Source organism: Engystomops pustulosus, chromosome 3, assembly GCF_040894005.1.
Source record: "Engystomops pustulosus chromosome 3, aEngPut4.maternal, whole genome shotgun sequence".
NCBI lineage: Eukaryota > Metazoa > Chordata > Amphibia > Anura > Leptodactylidae > Engystomops > Engystomops pustulosus.
The window spans coordinates 117,577,343-117,593,423 of record NC_092413.1 but is presented as its reverse complement, the minus strand read 5'-3'; the positions used below and the strand labels follow the sequence as shown (position 1 = coordinate 117,593,423).

Genomic DNA, 16,081 nt, shown 5'->3' with positions numbered 1-16,081 from the left:
TGTGACCACTCTAGAGGAGATGGATGACCTGATCGCCATGGACCAATTTATTCACACCTGTACAGCGGAGGTGCGACAGTTCATACGAGAACGGGAGCCAAAATCGTTGGAAAAGGCTGCCCAGCTGGCAGATGTGTTTGCTGCCAGCAGAGTGCCCGAGGCACGGAAACCTGCAGCTGCAGGATGGAAGGGGGGCAAGCCCCCTGTTAACTCTTCTACAGTTTCCCACAAAGCTTCTGGGGCATCCCCTTCTTCATCATTTAAGCCAGCGGGAGACCAACGCAGGTGTTTTGTTAACAACAGATCGGGGCACATCAGCATTACATGCCCTGAGAAGAGGAAGACCACCCCTTTGACCAAACCAACATTGTCTTCACCATCTGTTTTGTTTGTGGGTGGGAGTAAGCGGGTGGTTGGTGACAACCTACAGGAGGTTACTGTGGGTGACAATGTCACAATGGGGTTGAGGGACACTGGTGCAGAGATGACCCTTGTGCACCCCTCACTTGTCAAGCCGGAGGATCTCATCCCAGGACGGACTCTTACAGTTGCTGGAGTTGGAGGCCTCACCCCTGCATTGCCCATGGCCCGGGTGTACCTGGATTGGGGGGCGGGGAGAGGGATGACAGACGTGGGTGTAACGGATAAAATTCCCACCAATGTGTTGCTGGGGACCGACCTGGGGCGTCTGGTCTCTAGATATGTAATCCAGGATGCCAATGAGGACACAGGCATCCCTGGTGCCCCACGTGAGTTAACATCTGATATTGTTGGGACTATGCCTACTGTAGACTGTGACAATGATGCATCATGTGATATTGTTGAAATGTGTAGTAACCATTTACCTGTTTCTGACCTAGCTTCTAATGCCATAGACCATGAATGTGAACATAGTAATGATGTAGAGTTTAACTGTGTTAATAATGTGGCTAAGAGTGGTAGTATGTTAACACCCACAGCTCTGCGCTAAAAGCTGGAGTGTGGTGTGTCCGTGTCCGCTGTAACTCGCAGTCGGAGTCTTCAGGAAGCTCACCGTTGCCTGAGTCCTGAACCTCCTGCTGTCCGGGTTACAGAGGAACAGGAGCAGACTGACAGCCTGTCACCAGTGGCTGAGACCAGTCAAAGGGGTAAACTATTAACCAGTACAGAGTCAGAGCGTCGCCAGTTTCTGGACGCCCTGCACTCAGATGAGAGTCTACACAAGCTACGTGAGAGGGCTGGTCAGACCCCTGAGGAGGGGGACAAGGAATGTATTACATGGGACCAGGGTAGGCTGTATAGACAGAGCCTTCACACTGACCCCCAGCAGGATGTATCCTTTGATAGGCAACTGGTGGTACCTCGCCCTTTCCGGGAGCAGCTTTTGAGAGTTGCCCACGAGATACCACTAGCAGGCCATCTGGGGATAAGTAAAACCAAAAGTCGACTCAAGCAGAATTTCTTTTGGCCCAATATGGGGAATGATGTGGCGGAATACTGCCGTTCCTGTATAGTATGTCAAAGGGTGGGGAAGGCCGGCCAGGTACAGCGAGCACCCCTCATCCCTTTACCCATAATTGAGGAGCCTTTCCAGAGAATTGCTGTTGACATTGTAGGCCCTGTGAATGTCACCAGCAGCTCAGGTAAACGCTTCATCCTGACGGTTGTGGATTATGCCACACGTTACCCAGAGGCCGTGGCATTGTCATCCATCCGGGCTGACAAGGTGGCAGATGCGCTCCTCACTATATTCTCTCGTGTAGGGTTCCCCAGAGAGATGCTCACAGATCAGGGGACCCAGTTTATGTCTCACCTTATGCAGTGCCTCTGTAAGAAAATACAGGTGCAGCACTTGGTAGCCAGTCCTTATCACCCGCAGACCAATGGACTCTGCGAGCGGTTTAATGGGACCCTCAAACAGATGCTCCGGACGTTTGCGGATACCCATGGGAAGGACTGGGATCGTTATCTACCACACCTGCTATTCGCTTACAGAGAGGTACCGCAGGCATCGACTGGATTCTCTCCCTTTGAGCTTCTCTATGGCAGGAAGGTACGGGGCCCACTAGATCTCATGAAGGAGTCATGGGAGGGAGAATTAGGGTCACCAGAGGTCTCTGTAGTTGACTATGTTCTGAAGTTCAGGGACAGACTGCAGGCATTGACAGGGATGGTGCAGGAGAACCTGACTCAAGCCCAGGCCGACCAGAAATGGTGGTATGACAGGAACGCCAGGGAGAGAGTGTATGAGGTGGGCCAGAAGGTGTGGGTCCTGATCCCCACTACTCAAAACAAACTCCAAGCTGCGTGGGAAGGCCCGTATCCCATTCATCAACGCCTAAATGACGTGAACTATGTAGTCACGATCGACCATGTTCGCAAGAAGCACAAGGTTTTTCATGTCAACATGATCAAGGCTCATCATGATAGGGATACGTGCGTCCTGCCAGTTTGCAGTATACCAGAGGAGGGAGAAAGGGAGGCCTTGCCTGACTTAGTGGCATCCGCACAGGAGGGAGGGTCCATTGAGGATGCAATAGTCAGCGCCCAGCTGTCTGGATCTCAGAAATCCCAGCTGAGAGAGACACTCAACCCATACCTTGACATTTTCACCGGTAAACCAGGTAAAACCCCACTAGCCTCTCATCATGTAGACACGGGGGAACACCCACCAGTCAGACAGGGTGCATATCGGGTTTCTACAGAAGTAAGGGCTGACATTAAGAGGGAGGTGGAGGAAATGCTGGGACTGGGGGTGATCCAAGAGTCTCAAAGTGCGTGGGCATCACCTGTGGTGCTTGTCCCCAAAAAGGACAAGACCACACGCTTCTGTGTGGACTACAGGAAGCTGAACAGCATCACAGTTTTTGACGCTTACCCAATGCCCCGCATAGATGAGCTTTTGGATCAACTCGCCAGCGCCCAGTATATCACCATCATGGATTTAAGTAGGGGGTATTGGCAGATTCCCATGACAGTGGAGGCGCAGGAAAAGTCCGCCTTCATCACCCCCTTTGGACTATATGAGTTTAAAGTCATGCCCTTTGGCATGAAGAATGCCCCTGCCACATTCCAGCGCTTGGTGAACAAACTGCTAAGTAAGTCTGAAGGGTTTGCTGTGGCATACCTGGATTATATTGCAGTGTTTAGCCAGACTTGGGAGGAGCACTTGACACACCTGTCACAGGTGCTCAAGCGCCTCCGGGAAGCCGGTCTCACCATCAAGCCTGGAAAGTGTCAGATAGGCATGTCTGAGGTGCAATACCTAGGACACCTGGTAGGTGGGGGGACACTTAAGCCCGAGCCAGGGAAAGTAGAGGCCATTGCAAATTGGCCTACCCCCAAAACGAAGAAACAGGTGATGTCATTTCTAGGAACAGCTGGGTACTACCGTAAGTTCGTCCCTAACTACAGTACCCTGGCCAAGCCCCTCACAGACCTCACAAAGAAGAAACTACCACAGGTAGTCAGCTGGACTGCCGATTGTGAGCGGTCCATGGCGGCTCTGAAATTGGCTCTGACTAGCTCTCCAGTCTTACAGAGTCCAGATTTCAGCCGCAAGTTCGTAGTCCAGACTGACGCCAGCGCCTATGGCTTGGGTGCGGTACTCAGCCAGGTCAACCCAGAGGGAGATGAGCACCCCATCCTATACCTAAGCAGGAAACTCTTACCCAGGGAGGTGGCCTATGCCACCATAGAAAAAGAATGCCTTGCCATTGTGTGGGCCCTACAGAAACTCCAGCCCTACTTATATGGCCGAAAGTTCACCGTGGTAACGGACCACAACCCTCTCAGTTGGCTTCACCGGGTATCTGGGGATAACGGAAAGCTGCTGAGATGGAGTCTAGGCCTACAGCAATATGACTTTACCATTCAACACAAGAAGGGCAGTGAACATGGGAATGCGGACGGGTTGTCACGGCAGGGAGAGCCGGCGGACAATGGCTTGGGATATTGATTAAAATATCAAAATCCCATGCCATCTCTCTGGAGGGAGGTGTGATAATAATATTACTCCTCCACAGTTTGTTTATATATATATATATATATATATATATTTTTTTTTTCTTTGTGTTTCATTCTGCCTGTTATAAATCATTAGGCTCCATTTGTTTAAGATCAGCCAGGAAGGTGAGCCTGGCAGGGTGGTTATAAAACCCCAGGGAGTCTATGCTTGATCAGAGAAGCATGGTCTTCCTAAGTGGTAAAATTAACACCTCTCGCCCAGAGTAGTCTAGTTAGTGGGGGATGAAAAGAAGCCACAGACTGCATGTTTTTCCCTCCAAATTCAGACAAAGGGGAATATCATAGCTGCCCATAACTGGGACATAATTCATAATTATAGGTCCCAAGTTACACAGGACAGTTATGGGGTCTAGACACACTCCTGGTCCGAAAATCAGAACATTAGCTGCAATGGAAGGCAGCCAATAGCAGAACACCCCTGATATTAGGCTAAGACACCCCGAGTTTGGTATGGGGTTAATGGGAATAACATGCCCGTTTGGTTGGAAGCCATGGCACAATTGTGCCATCTCCCAATCAAAAGTTATGGGGTTCTGATAAAAACCCAGACCCAAAAAGTAGCTCACTGATGGGAGGGGGATAGAAAAATCCCCCTCACAGTGACATCACAGCCAGGGGTGGGGGTCAAAAAATCACCTGGGCTTAAATTAATGAAACAGCCACATAGTAGTGTTCAGTCTGGGTGACTCTATGACAATAGAAGGCTGGATCGATGCTTATGCCCTGTCCTCGGGCCAAAGAATTTCTTCCTATTTCACTAGCAAGAACTTTTTTGTTTCCTCTTCTTCCATAACTGTTTGTAAGTATTGTATGTGTATTGTTTTAATCCTTTTTTTTATTTTATCTGACAATTGAATTCTTTGAGTGTACTGCATTTTTATGTAAATTAAAACTTTTTAATAAGCCTCTGCTTGTAGCCTTAAAGAATCTGAGTCTCTGAAGGGAATCACATTACCAGAGGTCATTATTAGCATAGTCCATGTAGTAAGCGATTGCATGTTCTGTGTGAGTTTATAATTGTAATATCGTGTAAGTAGTGAGTGCATGTGCTGAGTTATCATCAGGGTGCATTGTCTGTGTGGTTGAGGTGCCTACGGCCTTCTTTGCATAAGTAACTCGTGGGTGGTGGCAGTGCGGATTGGCTGGGGCTGAGATTCTGTGGAGTAAATTTAGCGTAAGGACGCCATTTTGTGGGAGTGGGCGGAGCTTAAGGGCTAAATTCTGGGACTCCATAGAGTAGTTATCCCAGTGTGTGAACTCCGGTGAGTCGGGTTCGTGACAATCTATATTCTTGATCCTCGCTATAAGTGCAAACTATGATGGTATTTATATGTTGCAAAAGGGTCAAAAGTTATAGTTTTACCTTACCATACTTAAACCAACTGATTATCACTTTTAAGCCTATACTTTTATTTTCATAATGAAATGTGTATACAAGTTTTAGGGATTTTAGTTTCAAGATAAACATTATTTTCAAGATACAGAGCCTTTGCCAGCAGCCATTTTTGCCTCAGAGGGTGAAGTGTTTGTCTTACCTTACAAAATCATGTTTAAATAGGTTTAATGTATGTAAATTAGAAATAAATTGGACCATGCACAAAATGTGCACTCTCCCTGCTTCTAATAGCCCTGCTGGTTTTAAAGCTGATTAATGAAGACTTATGTATGATTGTCATGATTCACTCATTGCTTAGGACATGTTACGTCGAGTGCAGAACAAGATTCAGTTTTATGTTGCTGCATTCAATATCTCAATTATCCGTCCAAGGAATTAATGCACAATTAGCATGGATCTCTGTTTATACAGGAGAGGATTGTTATGCAAATGTCAAAATCATGTGGCGCAAGATAAAATACACCTCTGAATCTTCTAAACATGATATCTGGCACCTATAGTAGTTCTACAACTTTGTTAAATAGATTTGTATTTCTTTATATTTCTTGGAAATGCAGTGCCATACTGGTGCAAAATCGCATAGTGCACCAAATTTATGTCAGAAGTCCTACATAATTTTGGCGCACACATGTTAAACTGAGTGCAGCATCCAAAAATTTGGTACATCCAGTTTATGCGCTTTGGGTGCCCACAGGGCTCCAGTCTTCATGAATCGGGGGCACTCTGCATGATGATCATGATTCTGGCGCTTCATTGCACTGGCCCGACAGAGGTCACCAACTTTATTGTGGTGCGCCTTTAACATAGGGCATGCGACAGGCTTTGCATGTTAAATTCAGTGCATGGTTGGACTGAGCATCAGAGAGCCCCCTAATTTGTGCCTCATGGTGGCCAGTACAGCTGCACCACAAAACTGTCGCGTGCGACACATTTGTGGTGCAGACACTTCTTAAATATCTGTGCAAGCAGTTTCCACTACAAAGAACGTGCAAAGTCTGTCAGAAAACTGGCGCACGGCCCTTAGTAAATGTTTTATGCACTGTTTTAGGAAACCAGCTGTAATTCCAGACTCAAACCATGAGTGGCACTTTTGGGAAACATGTCTGTAGTGAGCTTTTTAAAGTAAACCAGCAGAGGGACATATGCGGTCAGCTTTTGTTTTGATAAAGTTAAGTATAAGTATTAACTTACTAGCACAGGACATTGACTAGATATCAGGAAGCTTTTACAGCAGTTTCCATTTGCGCTCAAATTACTGTAAAGATACTTGAGGAGTTACACAGAGACCCATATACTTGCCTACAGTAGTGAAGACTAAGCAGTCAGGTACTGGAAAATGGACTGATTCTAATTGTTGAGAAGTCAGAAGTACAGCAAGGTGGCCAGTACTTATAGCTTTGCTAGAATGGCAGACAGAAGTCAAACAAGATTGTTAACTGGTAAAAGAAACTACTAGTACTAGGGATACTAAACACAGAAGGGGGATTTATCAGGCACCACCCTCCTCTGTGCTGGATCTATCCTGCTGTAGTATTGCACTATAACTAGTTCAGTCTATAGCTAGAGCACTGGCATGGGGCAGGTACACCTCACTCCAGCTCGCTCCACTATTTTGGCCAGGTTCTTTTCGCACCTCCACTAATGAAGACCAAAGTTTCTGGCTGGCTACCAGCTATTACAAGAAGTGTTGACTCCTTCCCCTGGACATTAAAAACCTAGAAGCAGTGTATCTTCAGTTCCGGGAACCTAGAAACATCCTTTTGATATTAAAATCCTTTCCAGTCTACCAGAAACAACCGCCTACCTCTCACTGTCTTAGTATCCAGGATCTCCTTCACCTCGAAGACATCAGTAGAGTCCACTGGTGGGGCCGGAGGGAGAGGAACTTGTCGGGTGAAGCGGTTTAAGATGACTGGCTTGAGGAGGGAAACGTGGAAGGAGTTGGGTATGCGCATGCTAGGAGGCAGCCACAATTTGTAGGCCACCGGGTTGATGCGACTGTGGATTTCAAATGGACCCAAGAACCGGGGTCCCAATTTGTAGCCAGGGATCTTCAGTCGGACGTACCTTGAGGATAACCAGACCCTGTCACCAGGAGCTAAGATAGGAAAAGGCCGACGTTTCTTGTACGCTTGATGCTTGGTCTTGGCAGAGGTTTGGAGCAATGAGGTACGAACTTGTTCCCAGATGGCTTTTGGATCCTGTACCAAGTCCTCCACAGCAGGAACATCTGCAGACACAGGTAACGGAAGAGGAGGCCGTGGGTGCAGTCCGTAATTAATAAAGAAGGGAGCAGAACCAGCAGAAGTGGAGTCCAGGGAATTGTAGGAAAACTCCGCCCATGGTAAAAGAGAAGCCCAGTCATCCTGACGAGCGGACACTAAGTGGCGGAGATAGCACCCCAAAGTCTGATTCACCCTCTCTACTTGACCGTTGGACTGAGGATGATAGGCAGAGGAAAAGTCCAATTTCACTTGCAGCTGATTGCACAGAGATCTCCAGAACTTGGACACGAACTGAACACCTCGATCAGAAACGATGTGCCGGGGAAGGCCATGAAGCCGGAAGATGTGCTGGAAGAAGAGACTGGCAAGACGTGGGGCTGAAGGCAAACCTGGTAGAGGGACAAAATGGGACATCTTAGAGAAGAGGTCTGTTACCACCCAGATAACGGTATTGCCAGATGATGGCGGCAGATCAGTAGCGAAGTCCATAGCCACGTGAGACCACAGGCAGGTAGGCACGGGTAACGGCAACAGAAGACCAGCTGGTTTTTGTCATGAGGGCTTATTGCGAGCACAAGAGGCACACGACCGCACAAAATCCCGAACGTCCTTGACCAAATCAGGCCACCAATAGAAACGGGAAATCAGGGCCACAGAGCGCTGCACCCCAGGGTGCCCAGCCACTCGAGAAGAATGTCCCCAGGTCAGGATCCTCTTTCGAAGTCCAGGTCGTAGATAAGTCTTGCCGGGAGGTAATTGCCGAAGGTCCACCGGCGCTGCCAGCACAAGCCTCTCTGGAGGAATGATGTGTCTCGGAGCATAGTCCTCCCCCATAACAGCGGAGGCACGTGACAGAGCGTCAGCCTTGATGTTTTTCTCGGCTGGGCGAAAATGGATCTGGAAGTCAAAACGGGAAAAGAAGAGGGACCACTGGGCTTGATGTGGGTTCAACCGTTGAGCTGTCTGTAGGTACTGGAGGTTCTTGTGGTCCATGAAAATACTGACTGGAAATCGAGCTCCCTCCAGCAGATGACGCCATTCCTCCAAGGCAAGCTTGATAGCCAGAAGCTCACGATCCCCTATAGAATAATCCCTCTCTGTGGAGGAAAATGTTTTGGAGAAGAAGCCGCAGGAGAGAGTTCGGCCCCTCGGCCCCTTCTGGGTAAGAACCGCTCCACCTCCTACGGAAGAGGCATCGACTTCCAGAAAGAATGGCTTCTCGGTATCAGGTCTGGTAAGAACAGATGCAGAGGAAAACGCCGTCTTTAATCTCGTGAAGGCCTCCTCAGCCGCAGGGGGCCAGAGACGAGAATTGACACCTTTCTTTGTTAGCGCCACCAGTGAAGCTACCAGGGATGAAAAATGTGGAATGAATTGCCTATAATAATTGGCAAATCCCAGGAATCTTTGGATAGCACGCAGTCCCACTGGGCGTGGCCACTGAAGAACTGCAGATAGTTTAGCGGGATCCATCTGCAGGCCTCTGTCGGAAATAATGTAGCCAAGGAATGGAAGGCTCCTTTGATGAAAGTGGCATTTTTCCAGTTTGGCATAGAGATGGTTAGTCCTGAGGGGACTGAGCACTTGCCGTACATGGGACTGATGGGACTCGAGATCAGCAGAAAACATGAGGATATCATCCAGGTAAACCACAACACAGCTGTACAATAAGTCCCTGAAGATATCATTAACAAATTCCTGGAAAACGGCTGGTGCATTGCAAAGTCCAAAGGGCATAACTAAATATTCAAAATGCCCATCACGGGTGTTAAAGGCAGTCCTCCACTCGTCACCCTTCCTGATGCGAATAAAATTGTAGGCACCATGAGGATCCAACTTGGTAAAGACTCTTGCGCCCCGTAGACGATCAAACAACTCCGTGATCAGCGGCAAGGGGTAGCGATTCTTAACGGTGACTTTGTTAAGACCGCAATAGTCTATACAGGGGCGAAGAGAGCCATCTTTCTTGGTGACAAAAAAGAAACCTGCGCCAGCTGGAGAGGAGGATTTACGTATGAAACCTCTTTGCAGATTTTCCTTAATATATTCAGACATGGCGGCTGTTTCGGGTACCGAGAACGGGTACACACGACCCCGTGGAGGAGAAGAGCCGGGCAGCAAGTCGATGGGGCAATCGTAGGGACGATGTGGAGGAAGAGTCTCAGCCTGTTTTTTGGAGAACACATCTGCGAAATCCAAGTATGGAGCGGGGAGCCCCTCCAGGGGCTTGGGAGACAAGGTGGAAGTCCAGACAGGGAGCGGACGAGGGATCTCCATACAATGAGAAGAACAAGCCGGGCCCCAACGGAGAATCTCCCCAGAGGACCAGTCCAGCACAGGGGCATGTTGCTGCAACCAGGGGAGACCCAACAGGAGGGTGGAAGTGCTTTGGGGTAGTACAAAAAAAGAAAGTCTTTCTTTATGCAGGGCTCCAACTTGCAGAAGCAGGGGTTCCGTGCGAAACCGGATGGGCACGGAAAGAATCTGGCCACTGACTGAGGCAATGGACAATGGTTTCTCAAGACGAACCACTGGGAAGTGATGCCGGGAGACCAGGGCTGCATCCATAAAGTTCGCTGTAGAGCCTGAATCCAGGAAAGCAGAAACTTGGATCTGTCTACGCTGAGGAGCACAGGAATAATCAGACGTGGAGAAGCTTGGCACACACCTAAGGACGCTTCTCTCAAGAGCCCTAGGTGCTGGCGTTTCCCGGACGTTGGGGACGAACAGGACAAGTCCCGATGAAGTGCCCTGGACTGGCACAATACAGACAAAGGTTCTCCTGTCGTCTTCTGGAACGCTCTTGTAGAGAGAGCCAGATTCTGTCCACCTGCATGGGTTCCTCAGCAGACGATACAGGCGGAGGCTGGAGCGGTCTTTGGAAGGCAGGTGCGAGGCGAGGAAAACGTCTTACCTGAGCTTGAGGATGCTCAGAGCGAAGTTCCTCGGTGCGTTCCTTAAACCGGACATCTATCCAGACAAATCATAGGGGACATATACAACTACATTACATTACAAAGAACAAACAGTCATATGGAACAATAGGAGTGAGGGCCCTGCTCACAAGAGCTTACAGACTATGAGGATGAGGGGGTGACACAAGAGGTTGTATAATGGTCCAGCCATTCTTCATAAGGGACCAATATGAAATAATTTAATAAATAATTTACTAAACAACGATGTTGCTGCTTGAACCAGCCATCAGCCGCCATCTTATTTACAGGGTCCTAGGTGAAAAAGACTGCAGAGAAGCCTGGAGCTTGGTATATATCAGCTGTTTGCCAGATAACAGATGGGAGATAGGACATAGGATGAATTAGTAAAGGGAGAGTTGACATTTCAAGCAGTTAGCGAGTGATAGGCTTGCCTAAAGAGGGTAGGTATTAGTCTCAGAGTCTGGGGAAGGGCATTCCAGAGAATTGGTGCAACTCGGGAGAAGTCCTGGATACGTGCATGGGAGGTTCGAATTAAGGTAGAGATTAATCTAATGTCACTGGCAGATCGAAGAGCACGGGAAGGGCGATAGACTGAGATGAGAGAAGAGAGATAGGGAGGTGCAGCATTATTCAGAGCTTTGTGGATGAGGGTTATTATTTTAAAGTGAATACGGAAGGAGACAGGCAGTATCTACCCTAAGCAGTAGGTGACATCAATTATATTTTAAATTGGGGAATGTGGAAATGAGGGAGTTTTTACGGGATGAGATGCACTTTACAGATACTTCATTTATGATTGATGATGATGGAGGAAAAGAAAATAATTTTAATTCTTGTTTTGGGTTTTTAGCAATACCTCATTTATACAGTTTAAATTTTCTGCCAAATTTTACTGAATAAACACAATATTAGAGAAATCTCTTTTGTTATATCATTGCCATATTTTCAGAGGCTTAATCTCTGTATTTTTCTGTTGACATAGCTGGTTGAGAGCTTATTTTTTGTGGAAAGAGGTGTTCTTTTCAGTGAAATCTTTTATAACTTTTCAGAACATTTTTTGTGAAGGGTGTTAATAAAAAACCTTTTTTGTTTTTTTTTACACCATTCACAGTGTTGATCGATTAAAGATTTAGATTTATTGTACAGATTAAAGTAAGTACTGTATGTACTGCTTCTAGGAAATGTAGAGAAATATGCATTATTTGGAATTTTCATAATGTTCTTTTTTATTAACAGTGAAATGTCTATAACAGCTTATTGTAAAAATCTTTATATATTCACACAGACAACAAAAATTATTAGTCTTTTGGTGAGGATTTTTGCGATAAATAAAAGTATTCTGATGTTGGGAGTGTTTTGCAGGTGACACAATCATAAGTAGAAGCCAAAGTTTAAAGGGAAACCACACCTCACCACAAACCAGCATTATAAACCTCATACAACACCTTTGAGAGCATTACAGGCATTCCAATGATTCTCTTGAGATTTCTGTATATTCCTCCTCAGTCAATTCCTCTTTCCAGTCAGAGAGGCTGGGAGGGCTATCAGATCCAGTCAAGCTCTTCTTGCATCCTCTCTGCCATCTAGCCACCTAAACTCTTCTCCTCGTCACTGCCCGCCTGTTCCCAATGGAGTGTGATGTACATGTATCTTTGAAGCTGGCCTCCTCGTCCCTGGCTACCTCCTCGGGTGCACCGCACCCTGTTTCCTACATCTCTACCTGCCCTAATGGCGACGCCTGTAATGTGCGCTCACTGTGCAGTGTGGCTGCGATGAAGATCTAGGTGGCCATGCAATGTGAATGGCTAGCTCTTTATTGCAGCAGTGCAGCACAGTAAGTGTACATTACAGGTGCACATGCATGCGCCCCCATTAGGAACAACAGGGTAGTGATTTGGAGAAGATGGCAGGGCAGAGGGGCAGTGCAGTGGGGTTAGTTTAGGTGGCTAGAGGGCAGATAGGAGGCGGGAGAGCTTGACTGGATCTGAGAGCTCTTCCCGCCTCCCTGACTGGAAACAAGAATCAACTGAGGAGGAATAAAAGATGTTTTTACAGCACAATGGAATTGTGCATGTATTCCTCTCTCTGTGTGAGGTATTGTGTGAGGTTTATACTGTAACAGGCGGAGACACTGATCAACAAAAGTTATATCAAGTTTTTTGTGGCATATGGCCCAGGCTGTTAAGTCCTTAACTTTGCTGCCATGTTTCAGATGGAAATATTTTGCCACTGTCGTTGGTAAAAATGGTTTCCCATTCCTCTTACATTGTTCTTCATTGTACCTTTTGATGTTGTTCATATTGTCAGGCAGGGGTTGCTGGGAGAAGTCAGCTTTTCAAGAATCAATTAAATCTGTGAGTGCCGGCACGCGCCCTGGAGAGCGGGGACACGCCCGCTGGCCAGCCGGGACGGGAGCATGAATGCGGAGAGGTAAGTGATGCCGGACCATGGTGCTGCCACGGAGAGGGGCACGGGTGTGTCTGCGATTCCAAGATGTGTATCACAGGGGCACCTGTGACACATGTGTTCTCTTGTATGCAAACCCATAGTTCTCCTTTTGATTTTACCTACATAGTGAAAATTATAAGTGCATTTTATAGATAACATCCGCAGTTGTGCAATTAATGTAATGCTAAGAATTACCATAGCTATCATGGAATTCCAATTTCTTAACAATCACTATACATGCTGTAGTTAATCCTGGGTATTTTGAGATTGTCTTGCTTCATGAATTTTGTAAATTGACTTTTGGTAATAACATTGTGAATTGTGGTACATTTTCTATAACCAAATCTTTGTCTTCCTTTGCAAGGAGTTCCATTTACCCAGGATCTACTTCATTTCTATCCACCGTGTATGTGGTATGCTGTGATAAACCTCACTGGATTGTTTTTTTTTTCTATTGAATTACAGTTCTTCCATATTGGTTCTTTAAGCAATGTTATAGGCTAGTTTGATAATCGTATTACTATAGTGGCTGTCTCTTAATTTTGATTTAATATCTTTGACTCATTCTCCTCTCTCTTTTGTAATTCCTCTCATTGTGCTGTGTAAGTAAGTCTTACGGTACAACTCAGTTTGTATTTCATCTTTTCATCCATTCTAATGTTGACATCCTAATGCTGATTTTTGTGCTGCGATATGCCAAGGTGAGTTTCTGTTCTGAGCTTTTCCAGGTGATCACTATATCATCAATATTGTGTCTCCAGATTTGTATGTGTCTAGTGATATCCTTGATTGCATAACTACATATACTGCTTCCCACCATCCCAGAAGATTGGAGTGCAAGCTTCTCCATCTGCTATATTAGCGCCTATTGAAGGGGAAATAATTCCGTGTTAAAGCATTAAAGTTTGTTATAAGAATTAATTCTTAAATTGTTTCTCTTTGTTTAGAAGGCACTCAGCTACTTTTCAGCCCAATTCGTGCCCAATACTCAAATAAAGCTCCCTGCATCAAAGCTTACAAAAACATCCTTATTGTACACTATTTAGTTCTTTTAAGATTTGTATTGTATTCCTTAACCCCTTATCACCGACACTAGCTTTCAGCTCACATTTTGAGGAACAACTCAGCTTCCAAGTGACTTTGAAAGGCCTAAATTATAGTAAAACCCCATAAATTACCCCACTATAGAAACTTCACCCCTCAACGTATGTAAAACAACTTCTATTAAGTCTATTAACCCTTTAAGTGTTTCACATGGGTTTAAACAATATGAACCTGCAATATGAGGGCTTATTATTTACGGTGTGAGAAACACTTGTAAAAATAATTCATTTGGGGGTCTATAGCTTATTCATTAGATTTTATTAACTATTTAAAGGGGGACACAAAGAAAATCATTAATTTTTATTTTGGATTTTTAGCACTTTTTCCCCCCTGATTATCAGAATGTAAAACTAATATTATATATTTATTCTCTGGTTCATTACGATTGCGGTGATACCTCATTTATATAGTTTTTCTTATCTTTGCTCAATTTTACTGAGCAAAACCAATATCGGAGGAAATCCCATTGTTTTTACTATCGACAAATTTTCAGGGCCATAACTTCTATATTTTTCTGTTGTCAGATCTGGTTGAGGTTTTATTTTTTGCGAAAAGAATTGTTCTTTTCAGTCATATCATATTAAAGCACAACTTTTTTTGATCACTTTTTAGAACATTTTTTGTGATGGCGTTTGATGAAAAATTGTATATTTAGGCGAAACTTTTCGTGTTTTTTTTTTTCGTCATTCACCGAGCGGGTTTAATATTGATTTAGATTTATTGTACAGTTTAATACGGATTTGGTGATGCCAAATATGTACGGTTTTTGGTGTTTTTGTGTTTTATATACTTTATTTGCATTTTATGTGCAACTGGGGAGATTATGGGACTTTTATTTTATTTATTTATAAACATTCCATATTTGGGCTTGAACAAGTGTTCCTCTGATCGCTTGTTCAAGCCCTTACACTGCAATACACTTGTATTGCAGTGTATAGGGTAAGTAACTGAGCATGTTGCGCATGCTCAGTTACTTACAGCCAGGTATTGTCAGGAAGACGGTACGCGCCGAGAAGAGGAGCCGGAAGCCTCGGGGCCCTCATTGGACCCCGGGGCAGAGGCATGAGGGATCGGATCCCCCGATAAGCACTCTGGGGGGGGGGGTCCAATCCATGGGGGACATACTTACACACCACGGTCATGCTTGACCGCGGCGTGAAAGGGGTTAAACACCCGGGATCAGAGTTTTTCCGATCCCGGTTGTAGTGCCGGGTCTGGTCTGTGACAGTTTCCCCAAATCTTCTTCTGATGCGCCTCTGTAGAAAGGCGTTGCATCAGAAGAAGTACCCTTAAGGACCACCGTAGAATCCCGATAGGGCGGTCATTAAGGGGTTAAATAAGATAGGAGTCCGTAAACAATTCCAGAGTTTGTTATCGAGCCATTGGCTACATCTTTCTGTATGACTGTCTATGCAGTCTATGATTTGCAGAGGTCTATGGCACCTGGACACAGTGTATATGTAAGCCACTCAGCTTTCTATGGAGAAGGGAGGGGTTAGGAGTGGTCATGCCTCATCCTTTGTACTCGGCTGTGTACTACACCCAGGTTGCTGCCCCGGGGAACAAGTCTACATGAGGCGGCTTTTGGTACTAGCCTGGGAGAACATACCTTTGTGTTTTGTAACAGTGGGACTGTGAAAACTGAATTACTACTCCAGGGTTGTAATTTAGTGAAAGCTCGGCTGAGAGCTTAGGAAAAGACCTGTAGAGGAGTTTAATGTAGACGGCTGAGAGCAAAGCAGTGTGAGGACATAACCCTAGTGCACTTGAAAAAGCTATAATGCTGGAATTTTTTGGCCTTGTTACTAACAACTGTAATTTGTCTGGAGTTCAGCATGAGCAAATCTACTGGTATGTTGCTTGTAATGCCATATTACATAATTTGTGCTCCTTGAACTTATTTCCTATATTTACCCCCATTTAGGGTTCTTCTATAGTCCATTTGAAAAATATAGAATGTATTATGT

At 45.7% G+C, this 16,081-nt stretch overlaps 1 long non-coding RNA gene across 1 annotated transcript in view; it reads left to right on the top strand.

The window, feature by feature from the left end:
* LOC140120544 (uncharacterized) overlaps positions 1–16,081 on the top strand; it is a 62,096-nt gene that overhangs the window by 24,858 nt on the left and 21,157 nt on the right. The window contains exon 2 of the long non-coding RNA XR_011853856.1: positions 12,870–12,992. This is a non-coding gene — a long non-coding RNA (uncharacterized lncRNA). The remainder of the gene's footprint in view (positions 1–12,869; positions 12,993–16,081) is intronic.